The 16,554-nt window shown below is 39.4% G+C and overlaps 1 long non-coding RNA gene across 7 annotated transcripts; it reads right to left on the minus strand.

The window, feature by feature from the left end:
- Window positions 1–1,061: 1,061 nt before the first annotated feature.
- Window positions 1,062–4,746, minus strand: LOC112174264. 7 transcript variants are annotated; one of them, XR_002925950.2, is made up of 8 exons: window positions 4,710–4,746; window positions 3,643–4,288; window positions 3,308–3,375; window positions 3,055–3,105; window positions 2,460–2,573; window positions 2,254–2,377; window positions 1,809–1,943; window positions 1,062–1,395 (listed from the first exon to the last, which is right to left on the minus strand). It is a non-coding gene; the product is annotated as an uncharacterized LOC112174264 (long non-coding RNA). The 7 variants fall into 7 exon arrangements; XR_002925946.2 differs by lacking the exon at window positions 4,710–4,746 and adding an exon at window positions 2,058–2,118 and having other exon boundaries at window positions 1,138–1,395; window positions 2,259–2,377; window positions 3,643–3,777; XR_002925947.2 differs by lacking the exon at window positions 4,710–4,746 and adding an exon at window positions 2,058–2,118 and having other exon boundaries at window positions 1,138–1,395; window positions 3,643–3,777.
- Window positions 4,747–16,554: the final 11,808 nt, after the last annotated feature.

Here is a 16,554-nt window from a genome sequence, read left to right on the forward strand (position 1 = left end):
TCGATTTTTGATCCGTGAGGATCCGACTGTGGGATCGACTTGTCGTTGTGACATATCCATCGTAGGAGTGTTCCGGAGACTTTGGGTCGTCTCAGATGAAGTTTTGCCTCAATTGGCGTTACTTTCGAATTTTAGTTCAAATGGGGGATTCGAACTTTAATCACTTTGAGTTTCGAGCACTGAATTGAGACCGTATGTGTTTAGGTACTTGACAGAGTTCTGTTGAGCGGATTGTGGTTATTTGTGCTTGTCTTGATTAGTGTGTGAAGACGCAGCGGGATTCAGAAATGAGTAAATCTCACGATATTCGTTATGAGTATAGCACTACTAGAATTATGGCCCCAAACATCGACCAAAAACCGATGAGAAACAAAAACCCGACCGATGTCTTTGTGGGTGATGAGAAAGATCCGAAAAATGCAGACATCGGTTTTTAGCCGATGTCTAGCATTCGTGTAGACATCGGTTCCTAATTATAAATCGATGTAAATAGGTTTAAATGATAACAAACTTACATGTTTTACTATTGTTAAACCCACATTTTATTGTATTTAATGCTTAAAGAAATATAGATTACACAACACAAATTTGCGTTTTAACATCGTTATTGATTTAAGAACCGATGACTGATACTATTACAGACATCGGTTCCCATTTTGGAACTGATGTCTGGTACTCAGTAACATATCGTTTTCGACAAAAAATAGATGTCTGTATATTTTAGTATCATCGATTTCCATTTTGAAACTGATGTCTGGTACTCAGTAACATATCGTCTTCGACAAAAAATCGATGTCTGTATATTTTAGTAACATCGATTTCCATTTTGGAACTGATGTCTGGTACTCAGTAATATATCGTTTTCGACAAAAAATCGATGTCTGTATATTTTAATAACATCGATTTTCATTTTGGAACTGATGTATCTATATTACTGGACATCAGTTTTTATGGTTAAAACTGATTTCAACTTTATATCTAGACATCAGATTCTATAGAGAATGATGTCCACAAAATATGTAACTGCTGCTATAAATTGCAATTTCGACAGTTGACAAGAGTGATTTGAATATTGGGGTATTTTATCTAAAATCATCATCCTTAACAATTTACAAAATGGGCAAAATAAATCCCCAATTCACCTACTACAAGGCTAGCCTACCAATTATTATTGCATTTTTGTTCATAATTGCTACATTCACTTCATCTACTATAAAAAGGTTTAAACAAAAGCTAGCTAGCCTTACTCAAAATCAAGAAACTAGTCAGAATCTATAGCAAAGTCTGTAAGTAGTCGGCCACTTCAACGCGCACCTCATACCAATGCACTTGACGCCATGCATTCCATGCATATAGAGTGTCACTTGAATTGAAATTCACCACATCAGGAGCTTCCTGTAACGATTTTTTCAGAATTGATTCAAGCACTAAATTGAGCTGAAGATATGGGAATATAATAACTCAATAACTATATCAACAGAGCTTGGAGGTTGTACTATTTTTTTTTTCATAAAAACAACAAAAAGAAGTAAGAAAAAAGTGGACTAATATGAAGAAAGATTGAGTTATGAAAGCATGCAAGGGTGTCAACAGTTCAGGTTCTGATAGAAGTTCAAATGTTTACATTTACGGCCTCTGAGTTGTACAGAAGAGTTTATACATGTTATTCAATCGGTATGCATCAAGTGTACGTATGGCATGAAGGAATGTACCGTAGAATTTCCCTCAATAATATGGGCTACCTATGTTGCCTGCAGCCATTTAGTATACAACTCTCCTAATGTATATCAATTATAAAAAAAACTTACATCCTCTGCTTCAAAATTGTCATCAATAAATGCAGCAGCTCTTCTTCCAGCTTCGTTAAGCAATGGGGTTAATGCCATGACAGAACAACAACAATTATGAGCAACTTGTTAAGCTCAAGTGGTAGCACACCAAGCCTGTTTTCGACAAATTTGCATATTAATACGACAAATAAAAAACCACAAATACTTGGTCACACCATACTTTTGCATTTGGTGTAAAAAAAAAAGAGAGTTATGAGTAGGACCCACATGTTTGCCAGAGAAAAAACTACAAAGCCAAACTCCCCTCCTCGTTTACAGATAAACAATTCTGTCAATGAAATAATGAAAACAGAGAACCCGAAAAAATGCAACAATCAATTTCAAAAACTTGTTTATGAACAATTTGCCTAAAATTGAAACATCAAATAATGTTGTAACAAAAAAATACTGCACCACATAACACCTTACAGTATCTGCGTATAAACCGTATCACTGAACCCCAACTTCTGGGTGAGAAGTGAAGTCCCCGCCACCGTCAGCAAGCAAAGGGCAACAAATGCCTCTGAGCTCCTTGCTTCTGCCACAAACTGATTTTACAATCTAAATTTTTGGGCCAACAAAATTAAACAAATATTAATGAACTTAAACCCTATTATTCATAGCACACACCTCAAAAATTCGCCTAAGAACTAATTTTCCTCCAAGAGAAAGAAGCCCCAGCCCACCTAGAGCTTTTAAACCCTCCTTCTAAAGCATTGGCCATATACTGTCCTCCGCTATGTTCTGCAGAAAAGCGATAGAGACATTAAAACTTCTTGGACAAATAATGTCTTCATGCAACTTTTAAGGAATTTGAAGGCATAGACACGAAATATATAGTGTAGTTAATCAATTTTGACCAAAATAAAATAAAAAAACATCAATTCTACCTCTGCACTCTACAGCAACTGCTACAAAGAAATTCACAATGTTACTCTATCATTAGAGATGTCAACTCTTCTCCTAGCTTTCCTTCAAAAAGTCTAGTATTCCTTTCTTATCATAACATGCAAAAACTTGCAGTAACACCATATTTCAATAAAACCATTGCCTTCTGAAAGGCAAACTGCTTCAACAAGAGTTTGATGAAATCAAAGACGATTTTCCACCCTCAGAAAGGTGCTCAACAATCAGAACTAATGACATTTACAAGATTGAATACTCAAAAATAATTGACTTATAACTTCAAGTGAAGCTTAAGAGACTAGTTGATTGTTTCATGTACCTGGCTTTCCAGCACCAGAAGTATGACTAAGAGAGGTACGACTGCTATATCCTGCAAATATCAAACAGTGGGGAATCTAAAAGTTATTGACATTATATTCTCGTTGTACACTTCAGATGGAGAATCAAGAATGGTAAGGAAAAGAAAATGCAATACCACTGATTATTCCACTAAACATATTTGGATAATTGAAATCATAAAAACAAAGAACAAACATAAATAGACAACTCTAAGTCAAGTTTTGGAATTGAACCTGTAAAAGAAGTATCATAAGAGTTGCAGAACCAAATCTTGTAGGGAGTTCACCTTCTCTGCAAGTAGCTATATATTATGCTATGTTAGCTCTACAAAACTATATCAAAAGCAGCATGCTACAAAAGCTTGACGACAAAAACTCAGGTTTAAGTTCAGATCCTTAAACCATGAAAAAGGGATTGAGATTTGAAGCCACTATAGCTCAAATGCTAGTAGTGTTTGCACAACACTAAGACGTACTTCAACTAATAGTAAACTCACAAATCAATCAATCCAACATCTTTTGCAGGTTAGTAATCAGAAATAAATAAGATGGTGTAAATATATACATACCAATTCTCTATGCAAGGAACACAATATCACTTTGTCCTGCACTTTTTGCACCGAACAACCCTTCCCTTATCATTCCTCTGACATTGGTGGCACATTAGGGGTACCTCCTCAATTCACTGTTAAATCCAAAATCAGAAACTACATATAAAAAACACAATGGTAGCAACATAACATAACCAGAGAATCATAATAACCCTCACCTTTCTACGCTCCTCCGTTGATAGATGTCCCTGCTCCCTCAGAGGCCTAAACGAATAGCCTACCTCATTCCCATCTTCCTCCTCAGTTTTCGCACGCTTCCTATCGCGCTTCTTGTCATTATCCACTTCTAAAACACCTTTCGCTCCCCCTTCCTTTGCAAATTTCACCTTTTTCCTACCTTTCTTGTTCACAGAAGCACCATTCTCTTCACCTTTCTCACCATTTCCCTCTACCTCCATAACTCTAACTCTCTTGTTCCGTTCAGGCCTCTTCCTCAAAGTCATCATAGCAATCTCATCACCACCAAAAGTAACCTCCTTTAGACCTCCATCACCATTTCCCACCAAACCCTTCTTACTCTTCCTCCCAGGCTTCTTCTTCTTCTTCTTCACACTCACAACAACTTCTTCCTTCTGATCGTTTCCCAAACTATCCTCACCCTTCTCTACACCACCAAAAGACACAGCCTTTATCTCAGAAAGAACAACCCCATCATCATTTACTTAGTAGAGCTTGATTAGTATTTCAGAACAAAAAAGACTAGATAAAATATTAACAGATGTATGAAATACTTATCCAATACACTGACTGTAGCTTAGCAAAAAAAAAAAGGAAGAAGTAAATGGTCACTTTAACCATACATGGCACCAGTTAATCACTGTATCTGTAGAAATAATAGCAGCTATTCAACAATACTTCTTGAATGAAAAATTAGTATATGGCACCAGTTAATCACTGTATCTGTAGAAATAATAGCAGCTATTCAACAATACTTCTTGAATGAAAAATTAGTATATGCCTTTTCTTATTTAAAATTTCAAACACCTACAGTACAAAAGCTGAGGAAGATAAAGATAGAGCAGCACCAATCACTATTGCTTCATCAACGCTTCTGATATTGACTTATTAACAAATGAAGTATGGAAAAAAAATTAAGGACAAAAACAAAGTCAATCAAACCTTATAACACATTTACATCTCAAGTCAGCTAGCAGAATATATAACACAATTAAGGACACTAGCTTGGATAATGAAACAAGTACAAAGAAAACAGCCAAAACTGAACAATCAATGACAATTCTGGGTCTAGCAAAAGCAAAGCCCTTTACTAAACTGATTAACTAAGATTAATCTAAATCCCTTCATTTCTATATGTTTATCAGCATTCAAACTTATCTTAATCCAGATTAAGCTGACAAAAAAGCTAATTTCCAACGAATCTATTCTAAGCACCATAGTTCCAACAGAAAACCCAAATTCATCGATTCCCAAACCAAGCACATCCAGTTTCAAAAATCAAATAGAATCAACATGAACCAGCTCAAAAGATCAAAGCTTTAAGCCTTTCAAAAACAAACCCAACTCAAATACACAAGAATTAAACAAAAAAGACTGAAGCTTTAAATCAAAACCGGACAAAAAAATCAGTATTGGTGGTGAAGAGAAGAGAGAGGACCTACGTTGGTGGTGGTCGGAGAAAAAGCTCGAGCCGGCTCAGGTCGGAGATTGACGAGCTCATGTCGGAGAATGAGCTCGAGGTAAGGTCGAAGAAGGTGCTCGAGGTCAGATCGGAGAACAAGCTCGAGGTGGCTCGAGTCGGAGAAGGAGCTCGAGCGGCTCGGGTCGGAGAATGAGCTCGAGCAGCTCGGATCAGACAACGAGCTCAGGCCAGGTTGGAGAACGAGGTCGGGGAATCGGGGCAGGTTAGGTTGGAGAGAGAATGAGGTTGACAAGGTTCGAGATTTTTCAGACAAAGTGAGAGTTAATAGGGTTCGATAGTTTCAGACAAAGAGGGAAAAAATACCAAGTGGGGAAATGAAATAATTGGTCCCCGCGTTTCTCAAAAGTTTCAAACTTAGTCCCTCCGTGTTTTTGAAAATTTTTCGAACGAAACTTTTCACATCGTTTAATTTGGTGACTGATGTCTATAATAATAATAGAAATCGGTTATTTCACAAACTGATGTTACTACGTTTTTTAACATCAGGTGCAATCCTGACCGATTTAATAGTGGCGATGTCTAATGACATTATTCTAGTAGTGTAGTTACCATATTGTCTTGGAGTTATTAGTTTAACCATGACTATAGTTGGTATTAGTGGCATTCCTGAGTGGATGACTACGTGTGTGTGTGTGTGTGTACGTGAAATATATTTGTATTGGTGGTTTCGTTGTGTTGCAAACAATATTTTGAAATGAGTTCATTATTGTTGAGAATAGTGAAATTGTGTATTGAGTTGTGATTGTAGAAATTCATTTATTGAGATACCATGGGTCTAGTATGACCATCTTAATTGATGATTGCCATATAAAGTTTGTGTAGGAGTATCTGTGTAATGATAGGTGAAATCAGTGTGATTGATCTTTGTGATGATTTTCATGTAAAGCTTGTGTAGAAATATCTGTGTAATGATCTTTCTGATGATTGCCATGTAAGCATGTGTAGGAATATTTGTGTGATGATCGGTGAAATCTGTGTGATGATTGTTGAGTGAAAGATGAGAGAATATTTGTGTGATGACTGGTAAAGTCTATCAGTGTGATGATTTCTTTGTGAAGTAGGTATGTTGTTATTAAGTTAACAACTAATGGGATGGTAACTATGTGTGAAGGTTGGGGCTACCGATAGACGTGAGAGTTGGAGTTGTGATGATTTGTACTATTTGAATTGATTGTATAATGTAGCCTCCTGAACTAAACTATACGCAAGGGCTACTATGATTTGTTTTACCTTTGTTTGATTTGTGATTGCCTTGCTTTCTTCTTGGTTTTACTGTTGAGGCTTTGAATGTTTTGAAGGGCCATTGTGGTGAGGATTGTTCCTGTGGGGAGGATAGGAAGGTGGTTTCATTGATTTTCACCTTTGATGTCACGTTGATGACAAAGGCTTCCAGTGGGAAGGAAAGGAGTGTGATTTTTGTGATTCGCCATTGTGCGTTTAAAATGATTGTCAAACATTACTCGAGGAGGTTCTGTTTTACTAGAATTTGTGTAATTAGATGCTAGGTTGAGAAGCTGAGCATGTGGTTTTAGTCACGAGTTGACCTACATAAGCATGATATGGAAGGTTATGAAACTGATGGTTATAGTTGTGAATTATGTGTTTATCATTGTTTAGGTTGAGGTGACTTAAGAATGCGTTTCTGCTTTGTGGTTTTGAGTTTACTCATATAAGCTTTCGTAAGCTTACCGGGTTTATTGTATGGCAACCCAGTATACTATTCAATGGTATAGAGGTTAATCCTGCAGGTCAAGAAAATCGTGGCTGAAGCTAAGATCTTGTAGCAGCTGTTCGGGTAGGAAACTAATTTTGTGGCTTTACTGTTAGTAAGACTTCCGCTGTGTAGTAGGCTTTGAGGAGCGTTTACTTATTATTTCGTTATCGCAACTTAATTTGTAAACTTTGTGTAATGTAATATGTGACTCTAAAGAATGAGTCTATATTGATATTGCGGGTTCGGGACATCGTTGGTTGCCTTGTTTAAAGGAAAATTTCTAAGTGGAATTTAGTGTTGATGTCTGAATCATCACACCCAGGGTTCTTGTGTTTGATTGATTATTTTGTATTATTATTTGTGATTGAAATTCGGGCCGTGACATTCTACTCCAAAAGTCTCCAAGTATTTACATATAATTAAGTGGCAACCTCCTAATGCTAATCCAGTTAAATTAAACTTTGATGGCTCCGTTAGGCAGGGAATAACTACTATTAGTTTTGTGTTCTGAAATGAGGCTGGCAATCCTCTTTTTGCTGCAAGTAGAAAACTTGGTACTTCTAATGTACTAGTGGCAGAGTCAACAGCTCTAAGAGATGCCCTTCATACAGCTCGGATACAACAATGTTCGAATGTAATTATGGAAGGAGACTCCAAGCTTCTTATTGATCAGATGCTGAACCCCATTGAGGATCCAGACTCTTATGAATGATATACAATCATTGGCGTCACAAATATTTAGACATATCTATCACGAGACAAACTTTTTAGCTGATCAACTAGCAGAGCTTGCGCATAATAACCATAATCCTTCTGTTTGCCCATTTCTGTGTCCTCAGCGTTCCGCTGGGAGGGAGCGTTAGTCGTGGTTGGCTTTGTTTTTTAATTAGTTCTCCCTTTTGTTTTAGTCATTGAAAAAAAAATTAAAATATTCAAAACATGTGCGAGGGAGAAGAAAAGTGTTGCACCACTTTGAGAGATACAACATCATTTTTTGTGTCAGCTTGGTATTTTGAAAGTGGGATGGACTGATTTTCTATCATTACCCCAACGTTTATTTCAAGACAAAACAAAATTTAGAAAATACATTCTTTTTCTCTAATTTTCAAGAACAAGTTGTCAAAATCTTATTTGATTTAATTGAATTTATTTTTAGATAAGATTTGATTACATTTAAATTCGAAAGTTTTTGTATATTTCGCTAAAATAGTTTTTTTTTGAACAGGTTTGTAACCCAGACAAGATGGAAGGCTCATCCCCACATCCGACTTATTTTTTTAGATAATAAAGCATGCATAGAGGGGGGATGTAAAACCTTGACCTCTAACATCATTACAAATATCCTCATAGGGTACATTCTGGAGAATCACAAGTGTCTCATCAAACCAAACATTATCAAGGTAATTAGAACTAGCTAGGTGTGCTAATCTATTTGCCACACCATTAGCTTCTCGAAAGACATGCTTAACCTGAATAGAGTGTAAAGATGTCAAATGTGACTTACAATCATCGATAATGCGCCCTACTTCAGATCTGCCCTCCACATTTTGTTGCAAAGCAGCTAGCACGAGTGAGCAATCACTCTCAAGGTCAAACGCATCAAAATCTTGATGATTGATAAAAGAAACTTGCTCTACAAGCCTCCGCCTCCATGTGTAAAGAAGAGAGAACATGAGAAAAATAACGCGCCATTGCTGCAACACAAATACCATCTTCATCCCGGATAACAACACTAATACCTCCATTATTTATTTCTGGACGAAAACTTCCATCAATATTAACTTTCAATCTGCCACATGGGGGGGAGGGGTTTGCTGCTTAGCTTTTGGCATCTTTACTTGCTACTAGGATGACAATGTTGGTAATTTTCTAAAAAACTAGCAGTCCATAGTGTTGCATTGTAGGCACAAAAAGAACTCATTTTCGCACAACATTATTGCGTTCTGTCGAGAAGACCCACAACCCTATGAAGAAAGAGCACCTGTCCACTTCGTGCAATACATCCATGGCATTTAACACGCACTCCTCAAGACTAGAAGCAGGAACATTCCTAGTCTACATTTGATATGCCCTAAGAGATGCCCTTCACTTAATTAGAGATACATCTAACAGATAAAGAGGTTTGATATTAATCACTTTAATCATATAAATACATTTGATATTAATCACAATTTGAATATGATATGTTTATTTTTGATATTAATCACTTAATCATACAGAAGGATTGTTGGACATGACATGCATATATCTACTTTGAAGTTTCTACTTTGATGATGAACTGTGTCATAATATGCAGCTGAAAAGGGCAGCAGCGCCAAAAAGACCAAAAACATCGAAACAACTGCAAGTGACCTCCAAGGAAAAATTAAAGAAGCTTCAGAATGAAGGAAAATTCCCAAAACCTGTGTCCACCAGAAGAAGGTCAAAACCTACAACTGCACAGTCTGTGCAAGGTCCTACACCCCCACCTATTCAAGCTTGTGGTTCACAACCAACACAGGCTAGCCAAACATCAAAATTTGATGCTTTTTGAGTCCCATATTGGAGTCTGCCACATATATGTAATGAAGGTGATATTTTTGCAGGAGCATAATGGCTATGCCTTGGGCATTTTTGATATTAAAATTATTAGTAGTAATGACTAGGCAACTTTCTATTAAACAATGTATTTTGGTTTGTATTATGACTACTTAATGGTTTGAATTATGACTATATTTAACGGTTTGTACCATGACTAGTGTATTTGGTGCTTTATTTGGTATGTCTATTTGTGTTAGAGAATCATTTTGTTGTATAATTTTTTGGGAAAGGAAGAGAACGAGCAACTTTAGCTACTCTGTGAGCTGCCTTATAATATTGCAATCCCTAGGGACATAGCCCCAACTGCAAGAATGAAAATGACTTAATAATGCTTTGGCTTTGTCAATAAGCGCCCCATCAATGCTGAGATCCTCCATATTAGAGTTGAGTGCCATAAAGATGTTATGGGCATCTCCTTCTATCTCCAGCCTTGTGAACCCAGCTTAGATACAAAAGTGTAACCCATTGACCAGAGCCAGGAACTCACAAATCTGAGGACTCAAAAAACCCACTTTGGGCACAGCTAACACGCCAATACACACGCCTCTATCATCCCTGCATACTGCCCCCGTCCCAAATACTCCCTCCCCATCCTTCACAGTGCCATCGATGTTCAGTTTAATTGCACTTCCACGTAAACTGATGCTGACCACATAAAGCAGTAGAGCCATGAAAAGCACTCTCAGACTCTCCCTTTTTATCTGCTTTGACTTTAGCCCACACCTCTCACCAACAAGTTGCATAATCAAATATAACCAAATTTAACGGTGTATTTTTTTTTCTTTTTAAAATTTTAATATTTTTTTAGCAATTGGATCAAAATATCCTTAGTTTTAACAGTGTGTAACGAAGTATTTAACGACAGTTACTAAAGTGAAAAATAAATCTAACCTTAAATAACTAAAATGATATTTTTGAAAATAGAATGACTAAAGTGTTGATTGTTTTAGGGAAACGAGAAATTGAGAGATAATCGCTGTGTATTCTCATTGATAATAGGGGTTTATATAGAGGATTACAATGCATAGAATCTCAATCATACAAGGAAAGTAATTCTACATTGAATAGGATTCTAGATCCTTCTAATTAAATCCTATTACCACTAGGTCAAGTAACCTAGAGTTTGGGCTAAACACAAATTAGGTTTTCCTTGAACACTCCCCCTTGTGTTGCCCAAACGCGGTGCTTCTCTCGTTGCCTCATTAAAAACCTTGCCGAGTAATAAAAACCCAATGGGACAAAAATAACCTCGGTCGAAGGGGAAAAAGAGCACAACACACCCTTCACGTTTTGAGGTGAACATGTAGACATCTCCCCCTGATGTCTGCGCCTCCCCCTGATGACTATGATCATGGGAGTTCAGATAATTTCTGCAAGCCAATTCTTGCCACATGTTTCTCGAACGTGGATTTGGGCAATGACTTAGTAAACAAGTCTGCCTCACTGTCCTCAGATTGAATCTAGTTCACTTTGATCTCGAGGAGTGTCTGTTGTTGCTGATTATGCTTGGTGTTATCGCTTTTGATGTAGCCTTGCCTCATTTGTTCAAAACAAGTAACATTATCCTAAATGCTCGTAGGCTCATCTGTGGTAGACTTCAAACCACAATTGTTCGAACATGCGAAATTATGGATCCAATACATTCACGAACCACTTCGTGAAGAGCAATGATCTCTGCATTGTTCGAAGATATAGCGACTAGAGTCTATTATGTAGACCTCCAAGATGTCACGGTCTTTTCCCATGGTGAACACTTAACCGGATTGGGAATGACCATTGTGTGGGTTAGAGAGATACCCAACATCAGCAAAACCTTCCAAAACACATGTCGTTTTGAGATGGGGATAATGGACGCAGGCCAGTGATGGCGGCGTACCTGGTGTGTGATGGGTCCGAATCCATCATCTCTTCGTAGGGATAGAACAAGCCCATATCACTCATACATCTCAAGTATCGAAAGATATCTTTTACACCAATCCAATGGCATCGCGTTGGCGCAGAGCTATATCTAGCTAACAAGTTCACAACATATGAGATGTCCGGTCTTGTGCATTAGGATAAGTACAATAATGCACCTATTGTACTAAGTAAGGCACTTCTGCCTCTAGTACATCTTCGTCATCATCCTTTCGACGAAGATGATCCTTTTCAGGATCAAGACTACGGATGATCATGGGGGTGCTCGAAGGCTTGACCTTGTCAAAATGCCTAAGCATCTATCGACACGATGCTCAAGTTCCAAACCGAGCCATAATCGTGTTCTCCCAAAATCCTTCATCTCAAACTACGGATTTCAAGTGTTCAGCGGTTTCCCTTAACTCTTTAAGGGCTTCTAATGAAGATCATGTCCAACATGAACCGCGATAGAATCCAAAACTTGTCATAGAAACGCATGGGCATATCCCTTCCCAATCAAGTAGTCACTTTAGTGAGCGTTTCAACCTCTTTGTAAACGCGCTCCATGGTCTAGAGCTACTTGACTTGGGTAAATGAAGTTCACAATGAACCTTCATGTATATTCCGTATCTAGATCCCTATAGAGATATGTAGTGACCATATTTGTAAGCTGCATGTTCAGTTATTCGGAAACTACCAAACTGACAGGGTAGTGGAGTGCAATGACATCCATTACGAGAGAATATGTCTCATCGTAGTCGATTCCAGGGCGTTTTGTGAGAAGCCTTGTGCCATAAGGCGAGATTGCCATCTATTTTTCTCATCACGCTTTCTAACGAAGACCCATTAGTCAACAGGTTTTATGTTAGGAGGTGTTGGCATCTCTAGCTCGAAAACCTTCCTCTTCGTTAGAGAATCCATCTTAACCTGGATCGCATCTTTCCATTTAGGCCAAAAACTCTCTACGTTGGTATTCATTCATCAACGGAGCGTGGTTCGATATCATCTGACTCAACAAACTCATGCGCAACAAAATACGCAACTACATCACCAATTATGATGGAGTTTCTATCCCACATCTCATGTACACTAGTGTAAGTTTCATAGAGCTCTATATTCTCACGAATAGGTTCTAACGTTGAGGCGTCCCCCAACGATAACCATAACCTGGAAGATACTCATGAGACGGATTTTGAGTCTTGATGATCAAAGTATCCTTCGAACCCACGGGCCTCCCACGCATCCTAGCTGGGGCCATGGCCTGTAACGCCAGAGTGTCACTCTCTTTGGCGTTGGCGCCATGCCTACCTCCGTGTAGGGTGGTGCTACGTCCTCTCGTAGGGACGTCCTTCCTTGCAGGCATGTTTGCAGCATATTTGTGTGATCTCGTCACTTTAATAGGGATCAAGATGAGACATAGTGGGGACAGACTACGACAATTCCTGTCGTTCCTGTTGAACATTCGTGTTCTTATCTCCCCTTAACGACGGGAAGACTGTCTCATCAAAGTGACATCCGCAAATCTAGCGGTAAGGAGATCGCCTTGCAAGGGCATTTAAGTGGCGGACGATTGTTGGAAGCTCAAATCCAACGTAGTTGCCCATTCGTCTGTAAGGACCCATCATAGAGCGCTGTGGCGGTGCAATTGGCACATAAATGGCTCACTCAAATGTGCGTAAGTACAAAATACGTGTACCCAGTCACTAGCTATAACGCAGAGGTACCATTAAGTGGCGGTAGGTCATAGACGAATTAGCATAGCTGCATGCTATATTGCATCACCCCAAGCGGATGTAAGAAGATTGGTGCGCATTACCAATGTTCGGACTACCATCGTAGTCGTCCGCGAGACCATTTGGGTGTGCTCATGGGAATATGATGTCCAACATCAGTCCCAAATGCAATAACCATCGAAAGTCTTCGATGTAAATTCACTAGCATAGTCAAATCCAATTGACTGAGTAGGATGATTTGGGGAGTGAGCCCATTGTCATATGATATGTGCTAGGAGTGTAGCGTAAGCAGTATCAATAGGTGGACAATGGCACAACACGTGACCAGCGTGTTTGCGTGTCAACCAACATCATGAAATATGTAAGCGTCCGCCAGTTGGTTGAATCAATCCACACAATCCCTACGGATTCTTTGTAAGAACAGAATGAGTATTGTCATATCCTTTGCAGAGGACGGTCTCAGTCCTAATTTCCCTAAGGAACGGGCTTTGTAAAGATGTCCGTGTGAAGTCTTTGTAGACGGATCATCATATCATGACTAGGATGATCGATCCTGTCATGACAAAGCCAATATGTGTCTAAATCCGAGAGATCTTCTCTCATAACTTTATTGGATTTAATAGCTCGAATAGTGACATAAAGTCCACTAGAGAGACACATAAACTTCTCTAAGATGCGTCTTTGTTCGCAATCATTAGAGGTAATGCAAAGGAACTCATTTCCGTTCTCTACATGCATTTTCGCATGGAATTCGTTGGCTATTCATAGGTGTGATTTTCCCTATGAGCGTAGAGAGCTTTTGCGACAACTATAATCAAGGTGCCATTTGGCAAGTGGAACTTGGGCTATTCCATGTCCTTGAATTAATACTGATGGCCCAGCCATCGTAGTCACAAAGTCATATGCTCAGAATCAAAATTGAGTCATAATGAAAAGAACTCGAAATTTTATTCATAAGCCAACAGAATACATCATTGTTTCTATGATCAAAGAAAATCTAATCCAATAAAGGTAATATGGCAATTGCCTACATCTCTTGGAAAATAAAGACTTAAACAGAATTGGCGATCTATTGATTCCAGCCAGATTTGTAGTCTGCAACCCTTCACTCTAGATCATTTTCTTGATCTTCTTGTTCCACACATTGAGTTTCTCTTGCTTCACAATATGCTTTGTAGGCGGTGACAAGTTCTTCACGAGCTCTACAAATGTGTGCCCAATGCTCAGACAATCCACATCGAGAACATACATCTCTTTGCTTGAACTCCATTGATTGAGGCGCTTTGAAAGCGTCATTTAGATGGCTCTTAGTGTTGGTGGCGCCACCAACATGGCCAGAGGCGTTGCCTCCCTCTCTCTTTCCACGTTTACCTCTTCAGTTCCGTGTTCGCCTATTTTGGCGGTTACCTTCCCAAGTAGAGCGATTATATGGATCAGAATGTCCATAAGTATACCTAAGATTAGGGTTTCGCTCTTGGCGCCCTCTCTTAGAGGTGCGACTATAATTGGATTCCGGAATATGCTCTGTTTCCACGGATCTCGAATTATAGTTCTTCACAAGGATATTGTCATGCTTTTCAGCGACATTCATAGCTCCAATGAGCTCATGAAACCTTGTGATCCGTCTTGCATATACATTGATTCGATAGTTCTTAGCAACCATCAATGCAGAGACGGGGAAGGTAGAGAGAGTCTTCTCAATCAACATCACATCTGTGATCTCTTTACCACAGAATTCCATTAAGGATTTAATGCGAAGTGCTTCCGAGTTATAGTCAAGAACTGACTTGAAATCACAGAAGCGGAGGCTATGCCATCTCACTTCTAAGTCAGGAAGCAAGGAGTCACGGACGTTGCCAAATCTTTCTTCGAGTGAGACCCACAGCCTTCTGGGGTCTTCTTCATTCATATACTCGTACTTGAGCGAATCATCCATATGGCGAGTCATTAGGATGATGGCTTTCGCCTTATTTGCCTCTAAGGCTGCTCTATTTGCTTCCAAAGCTTTGAGCTTGCTCAACAGTTATCACGTCCTGGCTAGGCTCGAGAATCATATCCAAGATTCCTACAGCCTTGAGATACTGGCGGATATCACGAACCCACCTGTGATATCCAGAGCCAGTTGTTCCCAATGGAGCAAAGTCCAATTTGTTCAGGTTACTCATCCTGAAAGAAAACAAGAAATTAGGGTTAGTTTCGGAGCGAAAAGGGCTACCACGAAAAACTTATTAAATTTCTGAGCGTAGTCGTTTCCAAGAAATTAGGGATTTTTCCGAGCGTAGTCGCTTCCAGGAAAATCCGATTCCAAGAGGGGTTTTGGATTAGATCGAAACAACGATATATGTGGTCGATCGTTTTCTTCTCAACAAACTCTAAGTTTGGAGGACTCTACAAGCTCCAAGCTTGGAGTGAGCACGAACCCCCACAGTTCGGCTATTGGTCTCCCCTATGAAGAAGAAAGGGGGGTAGAAGAATGAATGTTGGAAGTCCCCGAGAAAAGAAGAAGAAATTGAAAAAAAAAAAAAAAAAAAAAAACTTCAAAAACGGGAACTTTTAGAAAAGTTTACCTTAAAAAGATGGCCGGAAAAAGTCGTCGCCGGAAATTACTGTAGCTGCAGGAAGTGACTGTAGCTTACCGGAAAAAGTCACTGTAGCTGACAGGAAAAGTCACTGGAAAGTGACCGGAAAAGTCGCCGGAAAAGTGTTGACCGGCCGTTGACCGAAGGGTTGACCGAAGGGTTGACCGGATGTGCTGACGTGGCAGATCGGTTTGGCGGCTAGGTGGCTTGGCCTGCTGCACGTGGGCTCAAGTTTTGGGCTTGGGCCTGCAGCAGGTGGGCTGCACAGGATCTCCTCCCCCCTTTTTTTTTTTTTTTCCTTCTTCTTCTGCCGGTTTAGGTTAGGAGGATTCCGGTGGCCGGTTCGGTGGAATTTTTGCCGGTTCTGGTGATGAAATTTCCGATTCCGGGTTTCTGGGGTGGAGATGTTGCAGGTGGTCGAGTATGGCTGCAGGAGGTGGTGAGGAAAGCTTTGAACCGGGCAGAGGGACTTTTGCTATTTCTGGTGGCCGGTTCGGTGGTTTGCCGGCCGATTCTGGGGGAGGGGCCGCCGGTTCTGGACTCCTGGAGTTGAGATCTTGAAGGTGGGCGGCGGAGGTTTCTGGGATTTGAAGGCTACGAATATAGGGTTTCAGGGTTAGGGCTCGTGCTAATAACGTGTTTTAGGGAAACGAGAAATTGAGAGATAATCGCTGTGTATTCTCATTGATAATAGGGGCCTCTTTATAT

The sequence above is a fragment of the Rosa chinensis genome, chromosome 6 (genome assembly GCF_002994745.2).
Source record: "Rosa chinensis cultivar Old Blush chromosome 6, RchiOBHm-V2, whole genome shotgun sequence".
Classification (NCBI taxonomy): domain Eukaryota; kingdom Viridiplantae; phylum Streptophyta; class Magnoliopsida; order Rosales; family Rosaceae; genus Rosa; species Rosa chinensis.